General features: G+C 44.6%; 1 protein-coding gene across 1 annotated transcript in view; it reads right to left on the bottom strand.

Moving 5' to 3' along the window:
• Positions 1-11,312, bottom strand: part of LOC102760597 (zinc finger protein OZF-like) — a 50,436-nt gene extending 39,124 nt beyond the window's left edge. Inside the window, exons 1-2 of the mRNA XM_015571060.1 lie at positions 10,794-11,312; positions 7,123-7,222 (exon numbers count right to left, since the gene is read on the bottom strand). The gene's annotated coding sequence lies outside the window, so the exon portion shown is untranslated. The remainder of the gene's footprint in view (positions 1-7,122; positions 7,223-10,793) is intronic.
• Between the last annotated feature and the right edge of the window lie 625 nt (positions 11,313-11,937).

Here is an 11,937-nt window from a genome sequence, read left to right as displayed (position 1 = left end):
CTGGACAAAAATCGTGCACCTATGGATGAGGACAATGGGTGTGGAGTGAGGGCGGAGGTTGGGTGGGAACTGGGAGGAGGGGAGTTATGGGGGGGGGAAGAGGAACAAATGTAATAATCTGAACAATAAAGATTTCATTTAAAAAAAAAAAGATTCATTGATTGGCTGCTTCCAGCATGGCCCCTACTGGAGATGGAGCTTTCAACCTGTTCATATGCCCTTTATCAAAATCAAACCTAGGACCCTTCAGTCCACATGGTGACACTCTATCCACTGAGCCAATCCAGCTAGGCCATAAAGAAAACTTTGTATAATATTTGATTTTTTATTATATCTCTAAAAGAAAAGGTAAACAAAACATAATAGTCAAAAGGCATTAAACCCCATACAAAAATAACTTCACATTAAAGCAAATTGTTAGAGCGTTCAAAATACAAGCAGTAAAATGGGAAAAAAGGCCTCCAAAGCATATTATCAGATAAGCTGTTAATATCTATAACATATACAGACCTGTTACAAGTCAACATGAAAAAAGAATTTTAAAATTTCTAAAGCTATATGGTTAACTAATCTGTAGATAGAAGGCAAGAACACACAATAAGTAAAGACAGATTCTTCACCAAGTAGTGCAACAAAAACAGAACAGATACATGCAAAAATAATGAAACTAGATCCCATTCATAGGCCATGAACCAAAATAAACTCAGCATGAATTGACAATTAAAATAGAAGACCTGAAGCATTTAAAACATTGGAAGAAAGCATAGTCAATGAACTTTACCATCACTCTGAAAAATAATGGTTTGGGTTTATCTTTTCAGGCATAACAAAAAAGCTAAAAAATAAAGAAATGAGACTACAAAAGAGTAAGTTTGGCATGCCAAAGAAACCACCGAGTAACAATAACTAAAGTCCAGTAATGTTACATCCTCAAAAGCTAAAGATCCAAAATTTATAAGGAACTCACACAACTTAACACCAAAAAGACAATATGATTGAAAAATGGGCAGAGGACCTTAAAAGACATTTCCCAAACAGGACATAAATAAGCCCAATAGACATATTAAATGATGTTCAACTCATTCATCATCAGAGAAATGTAAATGGACACCACCATGAAATACCACCAAACACCTAACAGGATGCCAATCATCCATAAATCAAAAATAAAAATTATTACCAAAGAAGTGGAGCAATGGAAACATTGATGCACTGCAGCAAGATTATAAACACACTAGTGCAGCCACTAACAAAACATGATGGAGTATTTTCCAATATTTACAAAAGGTACCAGGTAAACATAATGATTCCAAATCTGGCAATTTATACAGAGAACACATATTGTCAGGGCACATAAAAAAAAAATCAATTAATGCCCAGCTGAAGTTTCTATGTCTTTCTAAATCTCCCTTCCTCCGTGAATTCAACAAAATCTTAAAAAATCAAAAAATAAAAGAAAATGGAGTGTGAATTTTGATAGAGGCTTTCCCATTTCCAATCCAGATTGTCTTCTGGACAGGAGACATGGTAGAATATTGGGATATTCTAGAAAATGACTGTCTAAAATATTACTTTCTGATAGTACATTACTTAGTGTAGACGACATGTAATGTGTGCAAACATTGAGTTCCTAATTCACATACATCACAAAGCCTTTCTTTTCTATTCCAAGGACCTCAATTTGTTCCTTTTAAAATATATATATAGCCCTAGCTGGTTTGGCTCACTGGATAGAGCGTCAGCCTGGGGACTGAAGGGTCCAAGGTTCAATGCCCGTCAAGGGCATGTACCTTGCTTGTAGGCTCATCCCCATTAGGGGGTGTGCAGGAGGCAGCTGATCAATGCTTCTCTCTCATTGACGTTTCTAACTCTATTTCTCTCCCTTCCTTTCTGTAAAAAGTCAATAAATATATATATATTTTTTTAAATCCTTAAAAAAGAATAAAAATAAATGAAATCTATGGCCACATCCCTGAAGGTCAATGGTTCCTGAAAGAAAAGACACATTACCAAGAGGTCACCAGAAAAGTTCACAATGTCACCCAACATGAAAACAGTGTCAGGAGAAGAGGATTGGACCTAGGGGAGTATCCTGAATCATCAATAATATCACTTTTCCCTACTAACATTCTCTGATGCGATTTTGAACACTGACAAATGAGGATGACACATGTCCACAAATCCACGGTACAGGTTTTACTTTACAGGAAAATAAACTTTAAAATTAAGGCATAGCCCTAGCCAATTTGGCTCAGTAGATACAGTGTCCGACTATGCACTGAGGAGTCGAGGGTTCAATTCCGGCCAAGGGCACATGCCTGGGTTGGGGGCTCCTTCCCCAGTATGGGATGTGCTGAAGGGAGCTGACCAATGATTCCCTCTCTCTCTCTCCCTTATTCTAAAAAAAATCAATAAAAATATATTTTAAAAAGGTAAAAAAATAAAGGTATGGACACAGGCATATGGATTTCTGAGTGCTGTGTTTGCATCGTTCAGGGTCAGTGGTGTATATTTTTCAGCTGGAAATGGCACGCTGGCTTGGAAGTACATGAACTTCTTCTCAAGTGTGAAGCAGACCACAACGAAATGAACTTTTGTAAAGACAGAGATTCTGATCCAGGTTCTGAGATGTAAAGAAACATCAATGATGAGAATCATTGATAGGATATCTCCTGCACACCCCCTAATGGGGAGTGAGCCAGTAACCCTGGCATTGGCCCTCGACCAGGATCAAACTTGGGACCTTTCAGTCTGCAGACCAGTGCTCTCTCCACTCAGCCAAACCAGCTAGGGCCCAATTTGCCTTGTGATGCCAATGTTTCCACATCATGTGCCATACTTCTGAATACACAGAAAAAGAAAACACAAGAAAAAATTCATATAGAACTTTGAACTAAAAGCGTCTGTTAATGAAATTCAGTTTTCATGAAATATGACACATAGGAACTACAATACTAGTTTGAAATTTACTCTGAGTAATCTTAGAACAAGAACATTCTGTCTGGTCCAGCTAGTGTTGCTCAGTGGTTGAGCGCTGCCCCATGCACCAAGAGGTCACTGGTTTGATTCCCGGTCTGAGCACACGACCAGTTTGTGGGCTCAATTCCCAGTGTGGGGTGTACAGGAGGCAGCCAATCAATGATTCTCTCATCATTGATATTTCTATCTCTACCTCTCCATCTCTGAAATAAAAACATACTTGAGAAAAAAAGAAAAAATAGCTGAATGTTACCAATTTAGGCACAGACACACACATTTTACAACTATGAAATCAAGATGGTTTAGTGATTCTGTAAATCTCATGAATCTATTTGTGTATGATCCCCTTTGTGTTTTATAAACACAATAAGGAGAGAAACATAAGGATACAAAACAAGGTAGACCCACTGTTTCCTTTTTGTGGTTGTAAAACCTCCTGTGGATTTACATTGAGTTATTGAGTTTTCAAGAGTGGAAGGCAGGCCCTAACCGGTTTGGCTCAGTGGATAGAGCGTCGGCCTGTGGACTCAAGGGTCCCAGGTTCAATTCCAGAACAAGGCATGTGCCTTGGTTGGGGGAACATCCCCAGTAGGGGGCGTGCAGGAGGCAGCTGATCAATGTTTCTCGCTCATCGATATTTATAACTATCCCTCTCCCTTCCTCTCTGTAAAAGATCAATAAAAATATATTTTTTTAAAAAACAAAAAACAGTGAAAGGCAGGGAGGTTAGAGGGACGACAAGGACACACACAGAGAGAGAGAAACATCAATGTGAAAGTGACACAGAGACACATGGATTGGCTGCCTACCACAGGTTCCCAGCAACTACTTGCCCTGATCCAGCAATCGAACCCTCCACCAGTATCCACACCAGCCCAGGGGAACTAATGTTTCTTATCAGTACAATTCTTTCAAAATTTTTATGTATCATTAGTGGAGAGCTACTTCGCAGAAATTTATTAGTAATGAAATTAAACATATGTGAATAATGTCATTCTTGGAAACTTCCTAGAAAATACAAAAAGTGATGATGTAGGGTATATCCATGATGGGAGTAGAGAATATAATGAAAATGTAAAGAATCAAGGCCTGATTGTTTACAGCTCCCATGAAAAAAACAATGATTTGTAGAAAATAAAAGTAAGTCCTTCATTTTCCAAAGCAAACGCAGAGACATTTCCAGATGTGAAGTGATGGTCTTTGCACAACTTTCATTCAATCCCTGCTACACCCTTCTTCCTGAGAAATGGAGACTATTAACTCTACAGCGAGAGGAGCACCTCTGCCATGTGAACATCATGTGGACTGAACAATGGACATCAGGTGACTGAGGCACACGGAAGGTGATGTCACCACTGCTGTGACATTACTGCCAAAAATATATCAATAAAGAATTATTTGGAAATGATCACAAATAAACATTAAATTTTGCAAGTGTCAATCCATGTGTACCTCTCATGTTTTGTAAGCTAATGGAATATTTACCTATCAAGTCTTTCATACTAATCTAGTGAACAACTCTCTTCTATTTACTATTTACTCATCTTTCAGAACTTTCTGAGCTATTTTGAGCAGTAAAATGTGCATTTTCTCACCCCTGATCAAGAGCTGATGCTGTAGCCACTTGAATCTAAAACCTACCTTTCCCTTCTTCAAGACACAAGAGCCTCTGACCCCATCCCAATGGGATGTTAGGCATGGCTGCCTTCCCAGGTTGATTTGTCACAAAAGGGATGTTCTGAGTACTTGAAAGTCATTAATTAAAGGTGGAAATGCTTCCTGACCTTGGAGAGGCTGCATAAAATGAATGCACAGAGCCCTGGCCAGTTTGGCTCAGAGGATAGAGCGTTGACCTGCAGACTGAAGGGTCCCAGGTTCGATTCCGGTCAAGGACATATACTTGGGTTGCAGGCTCAATCTCCAGTGAGGGACTTGCAAGAGACAGCCAATGAATCTCTCTCATCATTGATGTTTCTATTTCTCTGTACTTTTCCTTTCCTCTTTGAAATCAATTAAAAAAATATATTAAAAAAAATGAATGCAGAGAAGGCTCTGAAATAAAGGAGAGAAGTATAGCACAGCCAGGGTGGCTCTGAGGTAAAGCATAAATCTAGGAACCAGGAGGGCAGGTTTCCATTCCTGGTCAGGGCACACTTCAGGTTTCAGGCTCAATCCCCAGTGGGCATTGTGCAAGAATCAGCTGATCAATGATTCTCTCTGCTCATTGATGTTTCTACCTCTCTCTCCTTCTCCCTCCCATTCCTAAATCAATAAAAACATATATTAAAAAAGAGACAGGGCCCTACCTGGTTTGGCTCAATGGATAGAGCGTCAGACTGCGGACTGAGGGGTCCCGGGTTTGATTCCAGTCAGGGGCACACACCTGCATTTTGGACTTGATCCCCAGTTCGGGGTGTGCAGGAGACAGCCGATCAATGATTCTCTCTCATCATTGATGTTTCTATCTCTCTCTCCCTCTCCCTTCCTCTCTAAAATCAGTAAAATATATTTAGAAACAAAAAAGAGAGAGACAGGGAAATATAGAAACTACTGACACTGACTATAATAAGAAAAAAGGAAAGAAATAAGGAAAGAAAAACAACCTGGAAAGGCAAGAACATCAGAAGTAGAGAAATATGGAGGAGAGGAAGGAGCCCCAGAGACAAGAAGGGGAGTTGAGAGGGAGAGGGGTCTTGGTGAACAGAAGTGAGGGCAACAAAGGGGGAGGCACTTCAGACAGAGAGACTGGTTCAAGGAGAAGAACGGAGGGACTGAGTGCAGGGACAGAAAGAGGGTTTTGGGATGACGGAGCAGAGGGAGAAACAGCACCGTGTCAGCCAGCTGTGGGTAACAGGACAGATTATAACAGGGGAAGGAGAGAGGACACAGGTGTGGGGAGGGAAAGGGAATTATATCAACAGATATTGGAGAAAGCAAACATAGCAACAGATATTGGAGAAAAAGCAAACATAGCCTATGACATAGGACATATCTTTTACCTGAGAAGCAGCCATTTGGTCCTGGTCCTGGTCCTGGTCCTGATCAGGGTGGGGATGTTTTCTCAGGTGACACTATGTTGAGGAGTCACAGAATGGGCTTTCAAAGGCGTCCCCACAGTCTGTTAATCAGCTCCCCTCACACTCAGTCAGAAGGACCTGGAAAGGGGGAAAAGGTCACCCCCTCCTGTCCTTTGTCACAGGAGAGAGTCGGGAACAGTGAACTCCTACATGGAGACCAAACCGTGAGATGTTTCATTCTATCTTCATGTGTTTGTCTTTCAAAAGATTTCCACAAACTCCTATAACAAAGAGAGCATGTTCTGCTCTGCTGAAGCCCAAACACAACAAAAAACCTTTCGTTCCCTTGAAAAAGCATGCCCTGGGACCTATGATATAGCATCTTTAACTAGTTCCCTCCTGGGGTCTGCGCGGCTCCCCCACGGCTGCTTTCAGTAGCGCTGGGTACCAGACATCAGAACCAGCACACCTGAGACCTCTGGGTAGAGAGGGGAGGGTTGAAGCAGGAACTTGTACACGTGCAGGTTTCCCAGGCAGATTTCCTTCCTCTTGTCCCAGGGAATTACTGAGAATAGATCTTCATGCTAAAGGCTTTGGGGAAAGTTAGCTATTGAAATATGCTCATCAAATGAGTTCACCATGAATAGATGGGCTCTGTGGGAGTCAAGTTCCAGTTCAACCCAGTCCATCCTTCAATAGTTTCAGAGAATGAACAAGAAGGACGTAGGGGAATAGCTCCTTTGTGGCTCATAGGCACTAAGTCCACAAATCACAAAAAGGGAAGGAAAGAGGGGCTAAACATTAGACCAATTCACAGAACGAGACTCTGACTGTTAAGATCACTGACATCCTTACTAAGCGCACACTGAGATCACCTCAAATTGCTGACTAAGTACCAATGGAAGTTTCCACATATGATAAACAGTAGAAAGGATGCAGGGCTCAGAATCTGAACTACACACAATATACTTCAAACCAAACACAATTAGGTTGTTTCTTTTTAATGTAATGACTTCTAGGTTTATAGCTTTAAAAAGGGAGAGACTGCCTTATATTAACAAAAGAATGTTAAGAGCTGCTTGTGAGATGTCACCAATGGTAATTTCAGAAGTTAACGACTACTTACATGAATTAAATATCAGAGATACAAAATGCAAATCCATGGGAGAGAAAAAAAGATCCAGTGCTTCTAATATTCCTTCATAAAACATCAGACTCAGTCATCCCTACAATAAAAAAAAATAAAGAAACCTCATGAATATTCACAGCAGTTTCTGTAACTGAGAATAATAAAGACAGGTTAAGCAAGTAATAAAAAAAATACCTCAAATAATGTTAACATTTTATGTAGAGTCAGACACACCTATGAAAACTATCCTACCTAATAACAGACAAGCATGGCAATTGACCGTGCCTTTGCTATGCCTCCCATGGGCTAATCAGCGTGATATGCCAACAAAGATGGCAGCTAATTTGCATACTGCAGGCAGAGTGGGACAGGGCCATCCCGCCTGCCCTGCCACCATCCGGGCCTGCTATCTGCGACCCGGGGCGGTGGGCGTCCCGTATGCGACCCAACCCAGGGCAGCCGGGCGGTGCAGCAGCAATCAGCCAGCTTGCCCAGGCGTCCTGTGTGCGACCTGACCCTAGAGCAGCCGGGAGAGGCAGCAGCGATCAGCCACCCTGCCCAGGCGTCCCGTGTGCGACCCGACCTGGGGAGGCTTGGTGGGGCAGCAGCGATTGGCCGGACCGCCCAGGCATCCTGTGTGCGACACGACCCAGGGCGGGACAGCGTGGCTCCTCTGTCATCCCAGCTTCCTCATCACAGCTCCCTTGGGGGCCTAAGCCTTTAGTCGGACATCCCCTGAGGGCTCCCTGGCTGCCAGAAGGATGTCTGACTGCAAGCTTAGGACTGATCCCCTGGGGAGTGGGCCTAAGTCGACAGGTGGACAGCCCACAAAGGGTCCTGGAATGCGAATGGGAGCAGGCCGGGCTGAGGGACCCCCCCCACAACTAGTGCACAAATTTTTGTGCACCAGGCCTCTAGTCTACAATAATAAAAGTGTAATATGCAAATCGACCCAAGGAACAAACAGCAGAACGAACATCTGGATGACCATGCTATGAAACGCATGGGTGCCGGCCAGCCAAGGCAGGTGAGATGTGATTGGTTGGGGGCCCAGCTATCGCCCCATGATCACCCTGTAGAGGGAGGCCCAGGCGACCTATTGGCTGGCTGGGGACGGTGGACAGGGCCTCGCTCTGCAGGGGCAGGGGCATCATGTAGCCCTGGTCAGGTGGACAGGGCCTACCTCTTTAGGGCCATCGATCATGGGGCTCCTGGACTGTAAGAGGGCATAGGCCAGTCTGAGAAACACCTCTCCCCCACCTCAGAGCAAGAATTTCATGTACTGGGACTCTAGAGTATACTATTAAAAGAGAGAAAACAGCCGAAACCGCTTTGGCTCAGTGGACAGAGCGTCAGCCTGCGGACTGAAAGGTTCCAGGTTTGATTCCGGTCAAGGGCATGTACCTGGGTTGCAGGCACATCCCCAGTAGGAGATGTGCAGGAGGCAGCTGATCGATGTTTCTCTCTAATGGATGTTTCTAACTCTCTATCTCTCTCCCTTCCTCTCTGTGAAAAATCAATAAAATATATTTAAAAGAGAGAAAACAGAACTGTCATGTCAATGAAATCAAGATTATTTTGTGATTGCATAAATTTCATGAATCTATTTGTGAACGATACCCTTTGAGTATCATCTACACTAATAAAAGACAAAGGTGCTAATTGACCGTACTTTCGCTATGCCCAAGCCATGCACAGCAGCCAATCAGAGCAACTATATGCAAATTAACCCAACCAAGATGGCGGCCGGCAGCCACGGAGCTGGAGCAAGCAGGATGCTTGGTTGCCCCAGCGATGGCGGAAACCAAGCTTCCTGACTGCCCCGGCCGGCTGTGGCCTCCGCAAAAGGCAACAAAGTTTCAATTATAGAAGCTAAAGAAATCCCAGATACCTGCTTCCAGCCAGCCTCCACTGGGAGCTTGGGTGGCTGGGGGCTGTGGAAAACCTGCAAACAGCCATCAGCCCCTCACACAGGCTGGCCAGGCACCCGAGGGGGACCCTCACCCTGAACGGGCTGTGACCAACCTGCAAACAGCCATCAGCCCCTCACCCAGGCTGGCCAGGCACCCCAGAGGAACCCCCTCTCTGAAGGGGGTATGGCGAGCCTGAAAATGGCCCTCAGGCCCTCATCCAGGCTGGCCAGGCACCCCAGTGGGGACCCCCACCCAGAAGAGGGTGTAGCCAGTCTGAAAACAGCCCTCTGCCCCTCACCCAGGCTGGCCAGCCACCGCAACAGGACCCCCAACCTGATCCGGGACACCCTTCAGGGCAAACTAGCCTGCCCCCACCCATCCACGGCCTCTCTCTCCTATATAGTAAAAGGGTAATATGCCGCCCAGCACTGGGATCAGCGGAGCTGCCAGGCCCCTATATAATAATCCTATATAATAAAAGGCTAATATACAAATAGACCATACGGCAGAATGACCAGTCGCTATGATGCGCACTGACCACCAGGGGGCAGGTGCTCAATTCAGGAGCTACCCACTGGTAGTCTGCTCAACCACAAGCCAGGCTGAGGGCTGCCAGTACAGCAGTGGTGGTAGGAGCCTCTCCCGCCTCCTCAGCAGTGCTAAGGATGTCCGACTGCAGCTAGGCCTGTTCCCTGCTGGAAAGTGGACATCCCCCGAGGGCTCCCAGGCTGCCAGAGGGATGTCTGACTGCCAGCTTAGGCCCAGTCCCCCTGGGGAGTGGGCCTAAGCCAGCAGGTGGTCATTCCCCGAGGGGTCCCAGACTGCGAGAGGGCACAGGCCGGGCTGAGGGACCCTACCAAGTGCAGAAATTTGTGCACCAGGCCTCTAGCAAACACAGTAAGGAAAGGAATTCACATAATGATGGAAAACAAATTAGACCTACAGTTTCTCGGACACTCATTTATTGGAAAATTTCTGTATATCATTAGTGGAGAACTATAATCATAGAAAATTAACTGAATTGAAGATATATTCATATGATTCTTGTAAATGTTCCAGAATATTCAAAAAGTGATCATGTAAAGTATATCCCTGACATGAGTATGGAATATAATGAATATTTACAGAAATAAGACCTGATTGGATAAAGCTCCTATGTCAAAAGCCAATGATCTGTAGGAAAGAAAAGTAGGGTGTCTATTTTCCAAAGCAAATAGAAACTAAGTAGTAGGGCATTTCCAGATAACATGTGATGGCCTTTGCACAATGTCTCAACAAATCCCTACTAAACCCTTCTTACTGAGAAAGAGAGACTATCAACTCTACAGTGAGGGGAGCACCTCTGCCCCATGACCATCACATGGATTGAGACAATGGGGATCAGGTGACAGAGGCACAGCATAGGACAGGTCATCACTACTGACATTCCTGGCAAAAATACATAAATAAATAGTCGAAACCGGTTTGGCTCAGAGGATAGAGCATCGGCCTGCGGACTAAAAGGTCCCAGGTTCGATTCCGGTCAAGGACATGTACCTTGGTTATGGGCACACCCCCAGTAGGGGATGTGCAGGAGGCGGCTGATCGATGTTTCTCTCTCATTGCTGTTTCTGACTCTCTATCCCTCTCCCTTCCTCTCTGTGGAAAATCAATGGAATTTATATTTTAAAAAAAAAGAAAGAAAGAAATAGAGAAATAAATCACCAAATGTTAGCAGAAAAGCAAACATAGCCTGTGACCCAACACATCTTTTACCTGAGAAGCAGCCGTTTGGTCCTGGTCCTGATGGGGGTCTGGAATGTTTTCTCAGGTGACAATATGTTGAGTCACAGAATGTGCATTTAGAGAAATCAGCACAGCCTGTTAATCAGCTCACCTCACACTCACAGTCAGAAGGGCCTGGAAATGAGGAAAAGGTCACCCCCTCTCCTGTCCTTGGTCAGAGGAGAGAAAATCAGGAACACTGAGCCCCCTCATGGAGACCACACTGAGAATTTTCAAGTGTGTGTCTTCATGTGTCTTTCCTCCCAAAGACTTCCACGAACTTCTACAAAAATGAGAGCGTGAGCTGCTGTCTTGACCCCCCAAACCAAACAGAGCACCCCCTTACCTCCCCTAAACAAAGCTTGCTCCCCACTCTCACAAAGGCATCCTGTCAATCCCTGTCCTCACCTTCCATCACCTAGAGCACCTCAGTAACCAATAATGCCCCACCCAGAGCAGCTGTCCAACACTATAGGGGAAAGCATACCTGAGGGCATTTCTATTTTTAAAAAATATATTTTATTGATTTTTTACAGAGAGAAAGGAAGAGGGATAGAGAGTTAGAAACACTGATGAGAGAATCATCAATCAGCTGCCTCTTGCACACCCCCCATTGGGGATGTGCCCCCAACCAAGATATATACGCGCTTGAGGAAAATTGAACCTGGGACCCTTCAGTCCACAGGCCAAGGCTCTATCCAGGGGGCCAAACGGGCTAGGGCCTGAGGGCATTTCTTAAAATGCTCCTGAAGGGATCTTAGAAGACCCAGAGGATTTATCTCTGGATATTTTTAAAATAATAAATTAAGTATTAAAGATAGAAAAAGTAAATCCATGAAAACAGACACACACACACCCAAAACCACAAAGGTAAGGCTTCTAATATTCCTTCAAAAGCATCAGATGGTGACAGACACATGTTACTTCCTTGTTGCTATCCAAGGAAATGACAAGGGATTCATGAAAAACAGACAAGTCTCTCCTCTCTGAGTGCATGAGGTTTCCCATGTCTCTGTCTCAAGTGCCTCCTCCTGTGCGGCCCCCACTTCTGCTCCCCAGGACCCGCTCCCTCTCAGCCCCCCTCCCTCTCTCTGGGCTCCCCCTCCTCCCTGTGTCTCCCCTTCCTTCCTCCTCA

The sequence above is a fragment of the Myotis davidii genome, unplaced genomic scaffold, assembly GCF_000327345.1.
Source record: "Myotis davidii unplaced genomic scaffold, ASM32734v1 scaffold1168, whole genome shotgun sequence".
NCBI classification, from domain to species: domain Eukaryota; kingdom Metazoa; phylum Chordata; class Mammalia; order Chiroptera; family Vespertilionidae; genus Myotis; species Myotis davidii.
Note: the sequence above shows the minus strand (reverse complement) of the source record. Positions and strands in the feature narration are given on the sequence as shown.